Raw genomic sequence first — 22413 nt, forward strand, 5'->3', positions numbered from 1 at the left:
TCCTCAGATCTCAGCCTCCTGACTAGCTAGGATCACATGTATGACACATCCACACGTAGCCTAGCCCTGTGCAGCTCTGAAGACTGGATGGACAGCAATGGCAGAAGCGTTCTTCATCAGAGCAAAGGAACAGGAGGAAGTGAGAAGCTGGAAACAGAGGGAAGAAGACACCGCACACTCTGCAGTGTCTGGCAGGCTGGACTGGTGGCTCTGCCCCAGCACTGGACTCCCCTCCGCCTCCACCTCTGCTGTGTGAGCCTGGCCAGGCCATCTGCACTCTGCACTCTGAGTTGTACTTATCTCTTTGACCAGCCTATATTTCTAAGTGAGGCTTTTGCCGATTCCTTGGACACTATCAGTTATGCGGGGCTTGTAAAAGATCTTTAACAATGGGGAAACATTTAAAAGCCTTAATAATGGTCTACTTCTATTGTTTCCCCTTTGTCAGCAAGACTTGGGAATGGAACTTCACAAGAGATCAATGCAAGCCTCCCAGGCCCCTCCCCTGAGCCTGTTCTTGCTACAGTGACCTTGATATTTACGTAGTCATTTCATATTCTTCCAAGGTGCTCACACACATGGCCCTTTACAGTAAATAGGAGCGTGCTTGACAAATGGTCATTATGGATCAGGAAGTGAAAAATGTCAACTTTGCACTGATGGGTAATTTTTCCCTCTGGAATGCTTTTGCTAGGCCAAGATACTAACTGTTCAATATATTATCAGGAGCAATATTTTCTCCTTTGAATTCAGCATATGCATCTTAAATAAATTAAACGACACGGTCAATAGTCGCTGTCATTCATTGCCTTACAGAATATTTCTTCTGGTCTTTTCTGAGTAGTAACTACAAATCAAGATTATTAATATGAATAGAATCGTTGAATGTTTGGAACTGAAAAGATCCTCAGAGATCAACACCACCCAATTCTCTTATAATGCAAAGGGAAAGTTGAGGATTAGAGAGATGACTTGATTTTTGCTTTGGATCCCATAACTGGGTAGATTGACAGGATGAGGACCTAAGGTCTCATGATCCTACCTCAGGATCACTGAGTTGTTTTTAACCTTTGACAAGGTACTGAAGGCCTCTTTTCCTGCTTACTATGCAAAAGACTCAACATCTCAGACAGTGTTGGCATCCACTCTCATAGTAAAGACTTTGACCCCTGAGCACAGCTGGACATCTTGGAACTGAATCCATGGATCCAGGGATGGCTGAGATTGCCCAGTTTCCAATCTCCTGTCAGGATTGCTGGTGTGCTAAAAGACAGGTGTAATCTACAAGCAAGCCTCAACATTGGTCAGAATGAAGTTCCCTTAGCCACAAGACCCTAGAGCCACTTCTTTAGCGGAAGAGAAATTTTTATTCAAGAGACACCCTCTTTTCCAATAACTTAAGAACAAGTATACTGATCCTTACTGAGAAGTTATGGACCAGAATAAAAATACACCTGGGCCCCAGCCCCAGATATTCTGATTTGATAGGCCTTGGCTGAGACCTGCGTGTGTGTGTGTGTGTGTGTGTGTGTGTGTGTGTGTGTGTGTGTGTGTGTGTGTTAGAAAAAACACTCCAGACAGTTTTGATGTGTATTCTCTCTGAGAAGCACTAGACTAACATGAAATCAAAATACAGTGTGAGGAAGACTTACACTTAAGCTACATCTGATCGTATCTCTAGCTTACCCAAAGCTGCTGTTGGATGTGAAATCCATTATCTTGAAACTGTATACATGGATGGCTAAAAGAGATACACGCAAGATGCTGCTGGATTACTTGGTGCTCAAAAGGGCTATTGAAAAATTTCTGCATCTTTTACTGCCCCCTGGTGGATATTTAAGAAATGAGTGACAGAGAGACAGAGAGAAAGAGAGAGAGAGAGAGAGAGACAGAGACAGAGACAGAGACAGAGACAGAGACAGAGACAGAGACAGAGAGAGAGTGTGTATGTATGGTCTCCCAAGTAGTCAAATTCTTCTTAAGAGACAGAAAATAGAATAATGTTTACGAGGGCCTAGAGTAGGGGGCTGTAAGGAGTTAGTGTTTAATGGGCACAGAATACCAGCTTTGCAATATAAAAAATTTGTATAAGAGTTGGGAGCATGGCTTAAGTGGCAGTGCTCCTACCTGGCAAGCTCAAGGATTTGGGTTAAAATCCCAGTGCCACCATCATACAAAAAGAAGTTGAACAGAGGGAAGGTAGTAGCACTTGGCCAACAAGGTGAAAGTATTTTAGGCCACAAAACTTTAAACTTAGAAATGAATGGCTAAGCTGATACTCTTTTATCATGTGCATTTTATTCCAACTTTTAAACTAAAAATTTCTTATTCAAATAGCATTTTGGCAAATTAGGAAAACATACTGATGTGAAAAATAGAAAAATCTGGATTGGGGTTCTGGCTTTGTGACTTCCTGAGCTTTATTGGATTTTCCTATAAAATAAAGGGGTCGCCCTAAGGTTCCTGGCTTCAGCCAGCTAACAAGTGCTGAGCTGTGATTTATCTTGACATCACTGCAGTTGAAGGCTGTGTTACAAACACGCAGGGGGCATTAATCACACCAGAGAGGTCGTACTGTGCTGTTGTGATCAGTGCACTGGGACGATCTATAAGAGCAGGAGAGTAGGATGGGAGATTTATGATGCCTTTGAGGCCGGCATGGGGCATCTGGGAGAAGCAAGCTAAAATATTTGGAGGGAGAAATTCAATGATTGGAATACCAAGCCACAAAACATCATTAGCAGCAAGGGGCAGGTAGGAGGACAATTTCTGAAGAAATACTATGTCTGCAATACCAGGGAAGTCAAAGCCAATTAGAGCAGTCCTTTGTCACACCGGAGGATTTGCATTCAATCCTAGCAACCCAGACCCTAGGTGGCAGAGGCACAGGCAGGAGCTGGGATTTTCTGCAAAACCAAATTGCTGGTAGACAAAAATAGATGTCACAAAGTGCACTTGACACAGGATGCTGGGACTGGGCCCTGCCAGCTGCAGAGGGCTAAGCCTGGTACCCAAGACAAGTTCCTACCCCCAGTGTGCAAGGCAGCTTCTGAGGGCAGTTAAGGCAATCTGTATCTAGTGATGGAGGCCAGTAGAGGGACAGAGTGGGAAGTGGAATGGTGGGGCCAAGAGGAAGAGCTTGAGCAGATTCTAGAAGGCAGGAGAGAGCAGGATTCCCTGGGGGACTGCATGTACTGGATAGAAAGGGGGTGTGCACATAAAAATCCCAACAGTGAGACCATCCCGGGCCAGACAACAGCACTGACAGCAACACATACTAACTGAGCATTTACTATAGGCTAGGAACTGTCTTGCATACATTCATTTAATTACAACAATCCTGTATTACAGATCAGAAAAGGGAGGCCCAGAGATGTTAAAAAAATAAAACTAGCCAGAGGCTAAATATCTAAGAGCTTATGGAGCCAGAATGTGAGCCCAGACAGATTCTAGATCTGAGTCTAGAATAAACAAGGTGGGTATGTAAGGAAGGGAAGTGGAAAAAGATCAAGCTTGGGGCCTGACAGGGAAGGGCCTTGAATATCATTTTAGCCTGAAATGGTAGGAACTTACTAATGTGTTTTGAGAAGGAAGCAACTCAGTTAGATGTACGTTATAGGACGATCCCTCAGCCGCCATATAGAAAGCACTGGAGTCAGGCACCGGTGGCTCACACCTGTCATCCTAGCTACTCAAGAAGCTGGGATCAGAGGATCATGGTTTGAAACCACCTCAGGCAGATAAATCCATGAGATGCTTATCTCTAATTATCCAGCACAAAGCCAGAAGTGAAGCTGTGGCTCGAGTGGCTGAGTACCAGCCTTGAGCAAAAAGGCCAAGCAAGGGCACAAAGCCATGAGTTCAAATCCTAGTGCCGGCATCCAAAAACAAATGTACTGGAGGTGGGAAATGGCTAGGGTGAGACAGGAAGGCAGTGACTAGGCTGGACCTGGACCGGGAAAGGGGAAGGGAGAGGGGAAGAAAAGGAAGTTCAGGAAACACTTTGCAAGTCAAATGGACAGAACCAGATGTTAGGATTTGGTATTCTATAAGGTGGTCAACTCACAAGGCTTGTGTATGCAAATCTCGGTCTCCAATGCAGGCAGTGTTCAGAGGTGGGGGCTTTGGGAAGTGGTTAGAATCAAGTAGGCTCTACCTTATCAGTGGCTTAATTCACTGATGGGTTCAGAGTTTTTAACACGTGACTGGGAAAAGACGGAACTGTGGAAGGGGAGGCCTAGCTGGGGGAAATGGATCACAGGAGGAATGCTCTAGAAAGATGAACGTTGTCTCGAGCCCTTCCTGTCATCTTCTCCACTTCCTGTCCACCATGAGGGTCTACCACCTGTGCCCACAATGAAGTTCAGCCTTGCATCAGGCCCACAGCAATGCAACAGACCAGAGGCTGAAACTATGAGCCCAAAGGAATCTCTTTTTTCAATTATGTCAGGTATGGCCACAGTGACAGAGTAAGGGAGATGGAGGTGTACAGGATGGCTTCCAGAGTCACAGAAGTGATGGGGAGAAGAGAAGATCAAGGGAGAGGGGTGGAAAGATGGTGAAACGAGAGAAGGACATGGAAGGCACATGGCTGGAGAGGGCCTATGGCCACCTGATTGTGTGCCTGGAGTTTAGGAGAGAGAGCTGGAGTCTTTACACCCCAGTGATGGCTGAGAACTTTGCCAAGTCACCTAGGGAAAGTGAGGAGAGGGAAAAGGGTGTTTCCAGGAATGGGCTGGAATGGACAGAAAATACCATAGGATGACACTCAATCTGAAATGGGCACTCAATCTGTAGGCAACGGAAGGATTTTCCACCACAGAGACACGGACCATCCACATGGCGGGGGAACTCCTGAGAATCACCATTTGGAAGAACAGAGTAGACACAAGAAAGGCATTGTGCCATCAGAGTCCCAAAGACCTGAAGTGGGGCCTGGGCTGAAGTGGGAAATGGGAGCAGAAGTAGGATCAGGGGCCTTGGTCACTAACTAGATGGGAGGGGGAGGGACGGGGAAGAGTCATGGATAACCTCAGCAATTATGGGGGTTCTGGAGACATTCATAGACCTAGGGCATAAAGGAAAAGGAACTATCTCAAGGATGAATGAGTAGGGAGTAGGTAGGTCACTGAACTAACTGAGCAGCTATGGCTACAGAGTCGATTTAGATCCATACGCCTCAGTCCTCAAGCTCTGCACAGTTTAATAGAACTATGTTGTCTAACATCTCCCAAAGATCATTAATTTTGACCCAATAACTCTCCTGATCCCAGGGGAAAATATAAGAACTGCTGTATGGCAAGGATGAGGTTCACATTTTGAGTTAGAGGGAAGGTATTCAGATAGACCTTTCACTTCATAGAAGCCACCGGCGTTGTGGACGGGAGCAGAATCTGCCACTGTGTGCTCACAGAGGAGTCGGAACTGCAGCTTGTGCGTGACTCCTTGGCTCTCATCCACACCGCCGGTGGCTTCTATGAAGCCGAAAGGCTTATCTGAATACCCTCCCTCTAACTCACCCCAACAGCCTTCTTCCCTGCCCTTCCTCACCGTCTCTCGTGCCTCTGTGCCTTCGCTCAGACTGCCCCTCAGCCACTACCAGCCTCTGCCCCTTCTTTCCTATAGTCCAAAAGTTCCTGGTGGGAATGCTTCCCGGGCCTGCAACCCTCCAAACAGAGATCTTTGCTTTTCCAAAGAGCTTCTCTGTGTCCAACTGTCCTAGATTTTCACAATCAGCTCTTCAAGGTCTAAGAAGGAAAGGAATTATCACTGCACACATGTATGGGCACGTGTGTGTGCATGCACACACGCACGCACACACACACGCACACACACACACACACACACACACACACACAGTAAACAAAGGAGCTGTGAGGCCAATGCCACACAGCTAAGGGTAGCACCAGAAGTAAAACACAAAATCTTCAGGCTTACAACCCAAAGTTCTTGTAACTATAATGAATTGGGGCATCTGCAAGAGGCTTTTCAGAAGAAACCTTGCACTTGTGTAATTTGTTCCTTATTCTGAACAATAATATAACATTTGTTTGATGCTATTATAAAATGTCAGTGTTGTGTAGTTATCTCTTTTATCTTTCAAATTGCCCTTCTAGAGAAAACGAGAACTCTGGCCTCAGAGCGGTATTAGTCTAGGTTGCCCAGCGAGGAGGTGAAATTGAGGCATCCGTCCAGGGTCCAAGCCACCCTCTCTCTGGAAGATGCTTTTGAATTCACCTGAAAGCTGCACACAGCATCACATGGACTGGTCAGGAAAGCTGAGAGGCAGGGACATGCCTTCCAGGGACTTTACCCCAAAGTCAGCCCACTCTTGGAGAACTGTAGTTATGGGGGTTATTGGTGAGCAACCAAGCAGCCACTGTAAACTGGGTGTCATGCCTACCTCTAATCCCAACTACTCAGAAATGGAGGCAGGAGGAACCTGAGATAAAGGATAACCCAGCCAAGGTAGAGACAGCCTGTCGCAAACACAAAATAAGACAAAAGGACTGGGCACAGGTCAAGTGGTAGAGCACTTACTTAGCAAGCATAAGGCTTTGGGTTTAATTCTTAGCACTGAAAAAAAAAACCCAGAAAACCAACACCACCACTGTAGAACACATCTCCCATCTGGGACTATGATAAAATCTGCATCACAGGTAGGAAGTAGTCATTTTGTGAGACTGTCCATCTTCCTCTCAGGCCTGTCCTCAACATCAGAGCCCTGATGCTGGAGCTCAGAGGAATGAAGACACCAACCCTACAAGTCCCCTTTTCCCCCCCATGTCTGGTCCCAGCCAATCCTTTATCAGGCAGGCTTGGGTGGCCTGAGGCACAGCATCCTAAGAGCACAAGATGGGCCTCAGGCTGCAGTTTATCTTCACCTCTACCCAGTCCACTTAACTGAGTCCCTGTGAGAAGCAGCAGAGTCCAGAATATGGGCTTTGTAGCTAGACAGACCGGGGCTGAAACCTTGGTATAGCCACTTCTTGGCTGTATTTGTCTGTTTCTGCTACTATAGCAAAATACCCGAGGCTGGGTAATTTGTAAAGAGAAGAGGTGTACTTAGCTCAGAGATTCAAGAACACAATCCTGGCATTGCATCAGGTCTGGCGAAGGCCTGAGGGCAAGTGGTATGACAATGATGGGAGAGACCACGTGGCCGCTGAGGGAGGCAAAGGGTGATTCAGGGGGCGGGCTCACTCCAGGAAGCAGTCCCAGAGAACTGGTTCCACCCCTTTTGGGGGGCATGTTCTCAGTGACTTAAGTCCCACCTCTCCCAGCACACAAGGGTCTGCCTCTTTCCAACTCATGAACCCTGAGGGATACACTCAGACCATACCCAGCTACAGCAGCTGGCCAACATGCGTGCTCTCAGCAATCAGGAACAACATGTCTGCTACCGGTGGTTCTGGAAGGGCAGTACTAAACTCAGTACTATTATTGTATTACTGTGTTTATTAGCAGGCCTTGATTTCCTGACCATCCATCCACCAGCTTCCCTATGGAGATTCATTCCAATCTAAACTCTTGCCTACCTACCACTCACCAGGGCTCTCCTCTGGGTGACTGGGTTGTGTTGCCCAATCCTTTGGTTTCCCTGGTCTCCATGGATTTCAGCCTCAAGATTCATCCCTATGAGGCCGCCTCTCTGGGGCCCAGGCTCCAGCCTGGCTCATCTCCCTGGCCTCACAGCTCAGCTCTCCTTCTCTCTAGTCTCCTGCAGAGAGTGTGGAAAGCTTCACCGCCATGCTCATACGGAGCACAGCACTCCATTGCTGAATCAGCTCCCCTTCCAGAAAAAGTCCTTTGACCAATAAGGGGGGATTTCCTGCTAATGAACTGGCTAATCTTTAGCTCACGTCCAAATGTATACAACTCTATTATGGTCAGGGGCACTTCAGAATCACAGATCCTGGCATTTCCTCTTTCCCAGGACATCACAGTCTTGTGTCTCTTGCATTCCTGCCTTAACTATCAATGACATGTCGTGAAATATACAAGCCAGGTCCCTCCCTCTCTTAATTAATGCTCTAATGGCCAAATGGCAGGATTGATCGTATCAGGCTAAACATATCTGTATGTGCACATGAGCTCTAATCCCACAAGAAGAGACAGCACTTTTAGCATGGTACTGGTGGTTCCTTAGGAGTAAGCCTGAGATCTGAAGATTGAGGTTCACAGCCAACTGTGGCAGGAAAGTCCAGGAAACTCTTACCTCCAATTAACCACCAAAAAAGCTGGAAGTAGCCCCAGGATGGGCACTGGGAGAGTGGCGGGGGTGGGGGAGGGGAGGGAGCGGCTTATAATCTTAGGCTTTGTAGCTAGCCAATTTCCCTCATACTCCAAAACCCTATTACAGTAGAGAAACTGAGGTAAGGGACTGCCAGCTCTTCAAAGGTGGGGATGTCTCTCTCCCATCCAAGTGCCTCTTTCCCCGCCTAGCATAATAAGGGCCTGGAAGGAGTGGCGCATGCTTCTAGAAACCGCTATGTGCTCACTTGCTCAGTGCTGTGGCCTCCTGTAATGTTACTTTGAATGCTGATCCTGGGGGTTTCAACCTATGCCTGGACACTGGCACAGTGTGCTGCTGACCTCCAGACTCGTCAGTGCACGTGGGACGTGGCTGACACTGCACTTGTCCCTTTCCCCTCAAATCTACATTTCCTGTGTCTTCTTTTCCAGGGAACCTGACCACCACTTATGCAGAACTCTGCACCAGAGGCTTTAGATCACCATGCTTCTACCATCTCCCTGTCATCCAGCCCTAGCAGGTCACCACATTCTGACAATACTACTTTAACACCTGATAGTCTGCTAACCCTCTTAACATTTCTTGTTGCACTACTGCAATAGTTTCATAAGTCATCAGAAAGACTGCAGGGCTGGCTCTATGCTGGCATTTCCCATAGATTAGGTTAGGTTTGACTCGTGTGTGTGTGTGTGTGTGTGTGTGTGTGTGTGTGTGTGTGTGTGTGTGTGTGTGTGTGTGTGTGTGTGTGTGTGTGTGTGTGTTGGTCGTGGTGCCTGATTCTGGGCCTGGGTGCTGTCTCTTAGCTCTTTAGCTCTACCACTTGAGCCACAACGCCACTTATGGCTTTTTTGTTTATGTGGTGCTGAGGAATTGAATCCAGGGCCTCATGCATGCAAGTCAAGCACTCTATCACTGAACTACCTTCCCAACCCCACGTTTGACTCTTATTAGTGATTCTGTATTAAAGGGTAAGCCATAAGAGACTGCCATTTTTTTTTTTTTTGGTCCAGTCATAGGGCCTGAACTCTGGGCCTAGGCGCTGTTCCTCAGCTCTTCAGCTCAAGGCTAGCACTCTACCACTTGAGCCACAGTGCCACTTCCGGCTTTTTTCTTTTTTCTTATGTGGGGCTGAGGAATCGAACCCAGGGCCTTGAGCATGCAAGGCAAGCGCTCTACCACTGAGCCACCTTCCCAGCCCTGAGACTGCCATTTTTATAGATCAAACTCAGCCATATATACATATATATATATATATATATGCAATTGCATATGGTTTCCCTTAATACTATTGTTATCTCTCTCTCCTCTCTCTCTCTCTCTCTCTCTCTCTCTCTCTCTCTCTCTCTCTCTCAGACAAGGAAACAGTGTTAAGGGCTCATACAATTTGTACAACAGGGAGCCAGGATCTGAACACAGGTGTGTGTTCAAATTTCCAAAAGCCATATTTTTTCTGCTAAACAAATAATCTTCTTTAAAAATTTAAAATTGTATTGCCAAAGTGATGTACAGAGGGGTTACAGTTACATAAGTAAGGTAGTGAGTACATTTCTTGTCAAACTTGTTACCCCCTCCCTCACTTTTCTCCCAATTTCCCTCCCCTGCACCCCCCCCAGGTTGCACAGATCATTTCCAACATACTGTCTTGTGAGTGTCACCATTGCAGTGGTTCCCCCTTTGTCCTTTGTCTCACCATTTTGTTGTTCTCCTTCCCTTCCCTAATTTAGATAAATGTATATACAATACCCAGGGTACCAAATACAGTGACAACAGGGGCTAAACCACAGGGGGAAAAATACAAAAGAAACAAGAAATTACATAGTATATTAAAAACAACAAGAAAAACATCTTGTGTCCATGTCTTAGAGTTCATTTCTCTCTGCTAAACACACAATCTTAAAGAGTCTAGATAAAATACAATTAATTATATGTACCAAAACCAATTAATTGTATTTGAAGCACAAATAATTATGTGTACCAAAACCAACCATTTATGAGTACCTAAATGTGCCTTACATTGCTTATTTTGCTTAAGCCTCACAGCCATGTAATGAGAAATCTACTGGCTTATTTTTTCTAATATTGTTCTGCTTTGTTGTTCTGCGTGGTGTTTGTATGTGTCTGAGTGCATGTGTGTGTGTGAGAGATGTGTTGTTGTGTGTGCTCTGTGTATGTGTGTGTTGTGTATGTCTTTGTGTGTGTGGGTGCCATTAGTGGGGCTTGAACTCAGGGCCTGGGCACTGTAGCTTTTTTGCTCAAGGCTGATGCCTACCACTTAAGCCACAGCTCCATTTGGGGGGGGGGGGTTGGTGGTTAATTGGAGATTAGAGTCTCAGAGACTTTCCTGCTTAAACTGGCTTTAAACTGCAACCCTCAGATCTCAACCTCCTGAATAGTTAGGATTCCAGGCATGAACCACCAGCATCTGACCAACTAGATAACCATTTACAAGTCTCCACAGGGCAGATGCCATATGCTCTCAAATGGTAGAGGACAATGTTTCCCAGGCTCAAGGATCACTTGTAGATTCCCCAGAGGCTCAGCTCTCCAAGACCCCCTGCTGACTGGCAGGCCTCATTTATGACCTAACAGGACAGGGCTGCTGTGTCTCCCTCTCTGTAGGACAGTGATTATGGGAGATCAGGACATAACATGCTAAATAAACAGCCATAGAGGAAATGCATATTGAAATGGCAGAGTATTTGTTATACATTAACATCGATATCTTCATCTATAATAAACTTCGCTGATACAGCATTTCCCAGGTTGCATGGCCAGGGAACACTTTCAAAGATGATAAAAAGCACGCAGAGGATACCAGTAAGCACTCACACCTATTCAGGTTCATAATATAGACTGATATATGAATTCTAATATATGAGAAATGGTGTAGCCTTCGTTGATGTATATTCCATTACAACAATTAATCTGTGAGACAGTTTGCTTTTTTTTTTTTTTTTTTGCCTTCAACTTTAATCCAAATACCCATGAGCTCCTTACTTGAGATCTGCTCATTGAATTTTCAAAGGATCTCATGGTTACATAATCAGAGGTGAAGTCCAAGAGCAGCTGAGATAAATCATTTTACCCTGCATTTTAAACTCTTAAGGACCTAGAAGTTGCTTCAAGCGAGTCACACTGGAGAAGGAGGGAGAAAGAAAGTCATCTTTATTGAGCCTGCAGTGCTGGGTGCTTTTGTGTTCTTCCTATTCTATCTTTTGTTTATCCTTCCAACTTCCTAATGAGACGGCCATGACAGTTCTGGGGACTCTGGGGGCAGCAATGCAGGACCACACCCCTAGCTGCAGATGGCATCCAATCCAAGGCTGGCCAACCACAGGACCCAAGGACATGGTGGTAGTTTGCCTTACTGCACACACGCCTGGCATTACCTTTGCCTTCCGGCTATAGGAAAGGCAGAGGAGATTATCTTAGATTTGTCATCATAGTACTCTTAGTGCCATCTTCAAGGCCACAGACTGTAACTAAGAAAACTCAAGAGACATAGATACAATTTTGTATCCATGGATACAAGTTAATAAGGGACTGATACAGAAGCTGCAAAGAACATGCATGTCCCAGATAGAGAGGGTAGGAAGGATGAGATTGAGCTAGAAAGTCTCAATGTATATAGATTTATGCCACTAATGGGGCTTGAACTCATGCCCCTGCTCAAAGCTGCCACTCTACCACTTGAGCCACATCTCCACTTCTGGCTTTTTGCTCATTAGTTGGAGATAAAGGTCTGCTGGATTTGGGCTGGCTTCGAACTGGGATTTTCAGATCTCAACCTTTTCAAGTAGCTAGGATGATAGGTGCAAGCCACCAGCTCCTGGCTCACTCATAAATACTTTAAAAGTTACAAGAGTGGGCTGGGAAGATGGCTCAGTGGTAGAAGTGCTTGCCTTGCATGCATGAGGTCCTGGGTTTGATTCCTCAGCACCATATAAGCAGAAAAATCCATAAATGGTGCTGTGGCTCAAGTGGTAGAGTGCTAGCCTTGAGCTGAAGAGCCCAGGGGACAGCACCTAGGCCCAGAGTTCAGGCCTAGGACCGGCACGTGTGTGCGTGAACACACTCACACACACAAGTACAAGAATCCAATGGCACAGGCTGATGAATTGCCTTTAAAAATATATGAAACTGCCAGGCGCTGATGGCTCATACCTGTAATCTTAGCTACTCAGGAGGCTGAGATCTGAAGATCGTGGTTCAAAGCCAGCCTGGGCAGGAAAGTCCGTGAGACACTTATCTCCAATAAACTACCAGAAAACCAGAAGTGGTGCTGTGGCTCAAGTGGTAGAGCGCTCGCCTTGAGCTGAAGAGTTGAGGGACAGAGCTCAGGCCCAGAGTTCAAGCCCCATGGCCGACCTCTCTCTCCATATATATGAAACGATTCTTTCCTGAACATGATGAAGTGCAGGCTAGAGCCTGAGCAGTCCAGATGTGGAGGCACCCATCATGAGGGGAGACACTTAGGTGGTCTCAGATCCTTTCGTCTTCAAGATTTGTTGTTTTGGTACCAACTCCCTCCATTTAAGGTCTTATTAGTAACTCTGACTTGTGTGACATGGCAACATCTCTTTTCCTCTCTGGGGCTTGGTTTCCTCATCTGTACAATGGAAGAATTTGATGAGCTGCTGAGAATTCTTTCGCTGTAAGGCTTTCCAGGTCCTACGCCCTTCTGGTGCCGGGGTGATGACAAGCCTGGGTGCAGGATGCTCTGCTCTGGGAGGTGGCTCAGCTCTGCCTATGCCTCCAGCGCACTCACCTACTGCAGTGACCTCAGGTTACTGCCACGCCCCACCCAGGCGGGAGGACAGACCAAGCTCATTGTGATTCTAAGAGAATCAGAAAGTAAGAATTGGGCAAATGCACAGCATTACACAGACTTCCGTAATAAGCTAAAAATTACATGCCTGTGAGCAATATCAAGAATTTGTGTTTCTTAAGGAAGAGAACAGAAAATGTTTCTTCTCCATGTAGGTCAGTTCCTGGCCTCAAGGAGGCTGGCACTGCCACCTAGGGAAAATTTCTGGAGGGTGTTTGTCATTGTCACATTGAATGGGAGGGGGGTTATGATTGGCATTTAGAGGGAAAGAACCTGGGATGCCAGCCAGACGGCTATGCACTGGGCTGCAATGAGATGGATATATACTGACGTGAAGATGGCGAGACCCTCACTCCATAGCCCATAGAGATAGCATTTTCTCATAGCTTCAACTGAGCACCGTAAGTTTCCAGAGATGAAGAACTATGTAAATAGAGGAGAGGAAAAGTATATTTTGCCTATTTTCCTAGAATGTTATTGAGACCATTTAATATTTCAGAAACATCACATCACTGATGGCAGAGTGGATCATGTATTTGTCATCCATATGCTACTAATGATTGGGTGTGGAAATTGTTTAACAGGAAAATAGCAGGGAATGTTAAATGGAGGGAGAGACTCTAAGTCTTAATCAAGTCTCGTCTTTTCTCATACCCAAACTTATTCATTCCAGGTAGGAAGGAGCCGGCACTGGACTCTTGGCATCCTGTCATTTGGTGTAACAGTGCTCAAGAATTCACAAATTGAAATGTGTAGTATTTTGTTTAAAAATGTTTTCTTTTTGTCTGCTATGAAGGGCATTTAGAGTGGATTTTTTTGTTTTGTTTTAATTGTGTCTTTCTTAGACTTCTTTTACCTAGAGGAATTTCTTAGTTTTTCTTTGTTTCATGATGCTGGCATTTGGATGAACACAGACTGGTTTTAAGAGAATAAAAGCATGGCATAATTGTTTTCCTTGAGACAGGATCTTGCTAGGTAACTCAAGGTGACCTCAAACTCTCTATGTAGCCTGGGCTTATTTTCAACTCTTGACTTTCTTGCATCTGCCTCCTGAGTGCTGGGGTTACATGCCTGAGCCACCACACCCAGGCACTATATACATATATATGTATATATGTATACATATATATGTATATATGTATATATATACATATATACATATATATGTATATATACATATATGTGTATATACATGTATATATGTGTATATGTGTATATACCTATATATACACATAATTTGTTGTTCAAACTCTGTTTAATATAATCAACCAATCAGGGCTGGGGCAGAGAAAATGTGAAGCCTGGTGAGTGTTGTGGCAATACTAAGTCAGTGCTCAAAGAGTAAGAGGACTGACAGAAGGGACTCAGGGTCCACTGGCCAAATCTTGGATAATTTGAGCCTCAAGATAAATGATGATAGTAAAGGAATAGACCTGCTGAATACACAGTTGACACTAATTACATGCATAAATAAGTGTGAAGGCAAAGCATTTCCTTGCTGCAGGAATTCAACTGACAACTGTGCAAATAATGGTAGGGTGAGACAACCCCCATTAGATAGCCATCACAGTAATAACTGAGTCAGATAAGAATCATTAGTAGAGTTAAAAATTAGATGAAGAAAGTTGGGGAAGTAACAGGGCATTACATAAAGTATCTTTGGGGCACAGGATGCTTACTGTTAAAATGGGAAACAGTGCACCAGTGGCTCATGCCACTCAGCCAGCCTAGACATTCAAAATGGTGAGACTCTTATCTCCAAATAATCAGCAAAAATCTGGAAGTAGTATTGTGGCTCAAGTGGTAGAGCACCATTCTTGTGCAGAAAAGCTCAGGGACAGCACTCAGGCCCTGAGTTCAAGCCCCAGTCTCCCCCCCCCCCACCCCCGACATACACACAGAGTCACACACAAGTAGGGGATGGAGAGGCAGAGTTTCAGTGGAAACTTGGCAAGTATCACCTTAACCAAATGTTCAAGTTAACACTCCTAGTAATCAGACACACTGATAATAGAGGTGCCTCTAGATGTGATACACCCTAAGAAAAATACAGCATGGTTTCTGTGGTATTCCTGGCCAAGAAACATATATCTTGTAGGAAACCCCAGACAAACCTAGACGAAAGGCAGTCAATTAATGAAATCTACGAAATGATATATACAAAAAGAGAGTAAAGCTCAGAACCAATCTATACTATTCATATCCATAGACCATGTTTCTGACGTGGCTTCTAAAGTTCTGTTAATCTGACAGTAGACACATTCTTCAACGTAAACTATTTTATCACTTAACAGAAGTCCCTTTCCTCTTAATCATCAGTTAATATAATTGATCATGAAAGTCACGAGCATTCCCCTCCCTTCCTTAAAATGTAATAAGTTTTCTTTCTTGTAATTCCAGGACACTCTTAGAATTATCTCAATGACAGGAAATGATCTTTGTAATTTATCATACAGGAATCAGCTAACTCTGGTCCATGGACTGGTTGTTTTATAAATAAAGATTTATTGAAACATATTTATGTAGTGTGTACAACAGCAGCACTCAGTGAGACCGAGACTCCACTGTGTACAGAGCTGGAAACAGTTACTGTCTGTCCTTCACAGAACCAGAATAACACAGAATAACCATGTGAGCACATTAATTATGCTACTATGAAAACAAGAATTCAGATAATATAGAATCATTAACCTTTAATAAATTCATCCATGTGAGAGATGACTTTTCAATGTGCATTTAAATATTCTCTCTCATACCTGTTTACATTTGATTGCTTGTTTCCAAGACCTAGAATCTGCCAACATTTCTTCAAAATCAGGTTCTTACTATCAAAAGTGGGTTTCAGAAGTGTCAATTTCACGATCTTTAAGAAAACAACACTTTTGCTATCTGATACACCAAGATTTGAAGCAAGATCTGCCACTTTCTGGCTGTTAGAAGCTGCTAAAAACACATGGAAGAAAAACATAAGCTTGGGCATGTGACTTGAGCTCTAGTACAGTCTTATTTCTTCATTTATAAAACAGAAGTAAGAAGAGTATGTTTCAGAGCCTTTAAATCCCATTTTCTGCATGGGAGGCTGAAAAGGTTCTCTTTCCCCTACTTTAACCTTGTTATACTAAAACCTTTGCTAAAACTTTTTTTTTTTAAAGTAAGAGTATGGCCAGGTGCCAGTGGCTCACACCTGTAATCCTAGCTACTCAGGAAGCTAAGATCTGGAGATCACGGTTCAAAGCCAGCCCCAGCAGGAAAGTGTGTGAGACTCTTATCTCCAGTTAACCACCATAAAACCAGAAGTAGGATTGTGGCTCAAATGGTAGAGCACTTGTGCTGAATAGCTGAAGAACAGTGCCCAGGCCCAGAGTTCAAGCCCCAAGAGTGAGCAAAAAAAAAAAAAAAAAAAAAAGAGTATGTATGTCTAGGCTTAATGTCAGAATTAAATAAGAAAAATATACAATATATTCATGGATTATAACCAGAACATATGATATATGTCCCATAAATAGTGTTTTTATGATAACCTAAGTAAATATACAATAAAAATAATTACAATTGAAAACTGAATGAAGCTATGCATGGTGGTACACATCTGTAATTTCAGCTTCCCAGAAGGCAGAGATATGAGGATCATCGTCTACAGCTAACCCAGAAAAAAGCACAAGACCCTTTATAAATGGAAAAAAACCCAACAACTAAAAGAAAAAGGACTGGGGTGGGGGGCATAGAGCTCTTGCTTAGCAAGTGCAAGGCCTTGAATTCAAACTCCAGTACAAAAAATACTCCAAAATACCTACATATATATTGTGAGCATTATTAGATTAGATTGCATGAAGTAAATGTCAATTTTAAGATCTTGATAATAACACTATGGTTATGAAAGACAGTATCCTTGTATTTAGGAAATAAACACATACATGTTTAAGACAGAAAGAACATCGTGTGCAATCCAAAAAGAGACAGAGAACAAATGCTGTAATACAATGTGAACATTTGGTGTTGAATGAAAGATATGTAGGAATTATTTGTATAATTCCTACAATTATGTCAAAATGAGAAAGTGTAAATAAGGCATTAGATCAAAAAGCAAAAATCCATTGTAGCTGAACAAATATTCTTCTAATCTTTCTAGAAGACACCTGAGGTTATTTGAGGAAGGAGATGGGGACATGTGCTTGGGTGAGAAGAGAATGAACAGTCCATGAACTGTCATTAGTAAGGCAAGAAAATTCAATTATGCCACCTTTCTACACGCACATCTTGCCTTTCATGGGGATTATCAAGATGCAATTACATCAACAAGAAGTTGAGCACAAAATGGAGTCAATGAGATTTCTTCATTTCTTTGGAGAAAGAAGGTACAGCCAGAACAATTTTCCTAATTTCCTTTTGAAACCAGTGCCAGAGTCAAGGCTAGCTGCACTGTTTTCTTGTAGAAAATTAGATACCTCTACTCAAGTGACTCAGGTGACATTGCTAAGAACTTTTGCAAAACGAAACGAAAGGACCAAAATTGAAGGGTGAAAGATGACCTTTTACTCGAGTGGGGAAAGCAGAGTTTTTTGACCTTTAAAATTCTCCCTCCCAGAAAAAAGTGTTTACCTCATTTCACTTTTTCTTTTTTAAAAGCACTGGTGGCTCAAACCTGTTATCCCAGCTACTCAGGAGGCTGAGATTTGAAGATTGAGGTTCAAAACCAGCTCAGGCAGGAAAGTCCATGGGACTCTTAGCTCCAATTAATCACCAAAAAGCTGGAAGTGGAATTATGATTCAAGTGATAGAGCACCAGCCTAGAGTATAAAAGCTCAGGGACAGCATCCAGGCCCTGAGTTCAAGTTCCAGGACTGACACAAATTAAATAAAACAACAAACAAATATAAAGTTTGCCAGTAGAGAGACAAGAGAGCAGGGAAGAAAAGTTTAAGTTAGAGCAATAACTCCTTGTATCAGTGTTCAAATCAATGAGATAATAGTTGTGATTTTATACACTACCTGTATTTGAGAGTAAATGAAGTTTAGAAAATTAAACAATAGGGGCTGGGAAGATGGCTCAGTGGTAGAGCGCTTGCCTTGCAATGCATGAGGCCCTGGGTTTGATTCCTCAGTACCACATAAACAAAAAGAAAAAAGCCGGAAGTGGCGCTGTAGCTCAAGTGGTAGAGCCCTAGCCTTGAGCTGAGGGACAGCACCCAGGCCCAGAGTTCAGGCCCCACAACTGGACCAAAAAAAAAGAAAAGAAAAGAAAAAAGAAAATTAAACAATAAAGCTCCTACTTTTAGAACCATATTGAACAGAGATATCAAGGTTGAGGAGGCGAGAATCAAACCAAGTTGAGCCAACCCAGGATGCAGCCCAGCCCAAATGAAGTCTTCTCTCTTTTTCTCTCCTAAATGATCTATCATCAAGTAAGGAGATAATTAGTCTCAAGAGTAGATTTTTATAAAAAGTTAAATAAATCCTTTTTCCACAGTCCTCTAAAGCCAGAAATATCCAGAACCCAAAGTGTGCTTAGCATCAGCCTAAATTTCCATCTAAGATGACAAAACCTCTTCCAGTATTTCTTTCATAAACTTGCTGCGGGGTCCTCTTTGTGGTTGTCAATGAGGAGAAAGCATCCCAGGCCCCATGCTTATTAGGGAAAGCAGAGCAGTAAGGGGACCAAGTGTTGTGGTTCTCACAGCAACCTTATGCTGCCACAGATGAGGAAGCAAAGGCTGTCTAATTAACTTCACGTAAAGCACACACATTAGAAAATAATGAAAGGAAGGCTTTCTGTAAGTCTATACCAGTTCCAAACGCTGGGCTGTTGCTCAACATAGAACACTAGCAAACACATGTATAAGAAGGACCCTATCACTGAAGAAAAGAATATATAATTGAGAGGGCCAAGTGATCAGAGATCCAAGGGCCAAGGTGGCAAAGAAGTTGGAGGAGTGGGAAGGGGCATGGAAACTGCCTTTGGGCTAGGCACCAGTGACTCACGCCTGTAATCCTAGCTACTCAGGAGTCTGAGGTCTGAAAATCGTCGTTAAAAGCCTAGCCTCAGCAGACAAATCCATGGACTCAACTCTAGTCATCCAGCAGGGTATGACTCAAGTGGTAGAGTGCCAGGCCTTGAGAGAAAAAACAAGCTAAGCAAGAGCATGAAGCCCCTGAGTTCAAGCCTACAAAAGGAAAGAAGACAAAAAAAGCCTTTGTGGGTTTGGTGCCATAGCATCAACATGACACCCAGAAGCCAAGTTTGTCCCCTGGAGAATGGCGGGAAGGGCATCTCCTGCAGAGGATGGCATAGGCCCCAGTTGAGAAGGGTAAAATAACCCTTGGAAAAGAGGAGGTTTTTCTGATGGGCCATTAGAGGAACCCCACAAGGACACCTTGGCAATTAGGCTGCAGAAATGTGCAGACATATTGTTGGCTACTGGCCCCAAAGGAGGTGGGAGGGAGGTAAGGAGGAAAGGACTTCTTGGGGTTGCACCCCAGCCCAGCTTGAGTGCACCTCTCCAGGTGCAGCTGTGTGTAGCCTTCATTATCAGCTGCCAAGCTGAGCTCCAGGCTGCTCTGACCCCAACATTAGCAAAATGATGGTTGATTACCTCAGGCCCTTTGTGCTCTACTGAAACAACAGAAATTTGTGCAGAATGTTCACTCTAACTAATTTAATGGAAGTCCAAGAGAGCCAGCCTTACAGAATTACAAGAGAGTCGAATGCAGACACCATAACAAAGGTGGGCAGGCTTCTCCTGGGGCCTTTGCAAGCAGCAGGGGGAGGGGACAAGGTGACTTGGTCAGCATCCCACATCAGTGAAGAGGTGGAGCCAGGACTTGAACCCGTCTCCTGATACTGGATTACTGTTTCGTGAAATGATGGCTAGGAGCTTCTCCTGCCTCCTCCATCTCCCATCCTTCCACCTCATGTTACTCTGGTCCCCAGCACTCCAATCCACCACAGCCATCCAATCTACCTCCTTTGGACCACCTGTATTCTTTGTTCCATGGTCTCTGCTCTTGGAAGCAAAGACTTCATCCGCTGTCTTTCCAGTGTTAGACATGGAAAGAGCCACTCAATAAATGTCTGAAGACACTAAAGGAGGTTGTGCCTGAGTCAAAAGTATGGGACTAAACCCTGTTACACGTCTATGCATGCTGGATTGGATGTTTAAGTACCTGGACTTCAGCTGATCAAGAATAAAAATTAGGTGCAAGTGGTTCATGACTGTACTCCTAGCTGCTCAGGAGGTACAGATATTAAGAATCACAGTTCATGAGACCCCATTTTAAACCAATAGCTTAGCACAGTGGTACACACTTGTCATCCTAGCTACAGAGGTCAGCATAAATAGAAGGATCACAGTTGAGGCAAGCCTGGGCAAAAGGCAAGACCCCAACTCAAAATTAATCAGGGCAGAGTACAGTAGAGGTACTCCCTAGACACTATGTTGAAAATGAACTATACAACTTGTGGATGGGACAGGAGGAAAAAACTGGGAGAGAGTAAGGAGAGGAGAGACTTGTGAAATGTTAACCCCTCTGTGTATCACTTTTACAACAATAATACAAAAAGCTAAAGAAAAAAATAACCAGTGCAAAATAAAAGGGCTGGAGGCATGGAGTATCTAATGAAGCACCTGCCAAGCAAGTGAGAAGCCGAGTTCAAAACTCTGTACTGTCAAAAAAAGAAAAAAAAAAAGGAATAAAAGAGTGTGACATAGAGCCTTCTGCAGGCATGCATGAATAAATGAATGAACACTCTTCTAGCCCAGAAACACTCAAGGCGGGGCATTTCTAATTTGTTGGGCACCCTTAGTTCTTAGTATTGGTGGGTCTTGGGAAAAAACAGCCCACACCGAGGGAGAATATCTGAGCCTGTTGGTAGTCACCAGGCGCATGTGCCTGCATGTCCCATGTGTAGCTTGGGAGCTGGTGCTGGTGTCCCACACTGAGCAAGGACAGAAGCGGCCAAGTGCGTGAGAAGCACTTCGCAGGCAGCAAGGCACTGCCCAGGTGCCCGCTGTCACCTGGGCGAATGCATGAGGACCTGAGTGCACCTCTCCTGAGGTTCCCGGGCCCTCATCTTTGGGGAAGCACACCAGCTGGTAAGTGAGGGGCAGGGGAACAGCATGAGACATCGCAGCAGGAGGTGAGGTTCTATTTTTGGCAACAAAGGCAATAAAACAGGGAGCAGATGGGGAGGTGAAACCCTGGCTCCTATAGAAGCTGTGCCAGTGGCTTTGAATTATCTGCCTCCTCCTGACAGCTGGATCCCCCTCTGGCTTCTGTCTCCTGTCTTTTACTAGCTCTCCTCCCCTGTCCCCCCCCAACCCTGGGCCATGGCCTTGGCCTATGCCTCATAATCAGAAGACATGCCATTCTCCGTGTCTGCCCCATGCTTGCGGAGGACGCTAAGAGCTGTGTCTGGGTGGAGGTGGGACAGCATCCAGGAGAGGCTGGAGAGTGGCAGCGTGGGGATCTCGCTGGACGCACAAGTCAGGGTCAGGCCATTGGCTTCAAAGAAGCTAACGTTGACCCCTCAAGAGACAAACTTTTTTGTTTGTTTGTTTGTAAAGCAGCACTCCCAGTTTGAACATCTTGCTGGGAAGACGTTCCACCACTTGAGCCATGCTTCCAAATTTTAGTTAGGTTTTTAATGTCGTATTTTATCCCGGGGACTGGACCACATCCTCCTATTTGCATTTCCTGAATAGCTGGGGTGACTGATGACATGCAAGACCACGCCTGACTTTTTTAGTGTTTAAGGACTTGCCAACTTTTGACCTAGGGTTTGACCTGAAATTCAGTCCTCCTGATCTCTGCCTCCCAAGTATCTAGGATGACAGATGAGAGCCACTGATGCAAGAAACAAAATCTTAGCATCTACATATTCATTGAGACTCCAATTAGGCAAATATACTTGTGTTCCTGCTATGTTCTGGGCACTGTGAAAGACTCTGAGAACATAATGATGAATAAGATCTATCTGGCCTTACAGGACAAGAGAAAGGGCATTAAATACAGTCAGTAAGCTGTGTAGTAGATGTATCATGAAGAGAGAAAACATTGTGCTTATGAGGACATGCATACTTTTGAGGCCTTGGGTGGCAGAATACACTGTTACAGAGAAGTCAGAAGCTTAGATTTAGTAAAACTGTGCATGTGAAAAGAAAGGAGCCTTGAGGGTGGGGGACACAAAGGAAGAAGATGAAAGAGCTCCCCTCCCAGCACACAACAATGAAGCCAGCTGAAATTATTTTAAGGAAAAGGGAGTGGAGCTAAAGAAGTGCATTTGATTGGGTACATTGTACAAAACATCCCAAAGAAGCCCCTTTATGCCACTAAT

General features: G+C 44.4%; 1 protein-coding gene and 1 long non-coding RNA gene across 4 annotated transcripts in view; one reads left to right on the forward strand and one right to left on the reverse strand.

Annotated features, from left to right (window-relative positions):
- LOC138820951 (tubulin polyglutamylase TTLL11-like) overlaps positions 1-22413 on the reverse strand; it is a 238544-nt gene that overhangs the window by 161200 nt on the left and 54931 nt on the right. The window lies entirely within an intron of this gene.
- Positions 1-22413, forward strand: part of LOC138820968 (uncharacterized) — a 44684-nt gene that overhangs the window by 21436 nt on the left and 835 nt on the right. The window lies entirely within an intron of this gene.

This window comes from Dipodomys merriami, unplaced genomic scaffold, assembly GCF_024711535.1.
Source record: "Dipodomys merriami isolate MVZ:Mamm:240054 unplaced genomic scaffold, mDipMer1.0.p SCAF_11, whole genome shotgun sequence".
NCBI lineage: Eukaryota > Metazoa > Chordata > Mammalia > Rodentia > Heteromyidae > Dipodomys > Dipodomys merriami.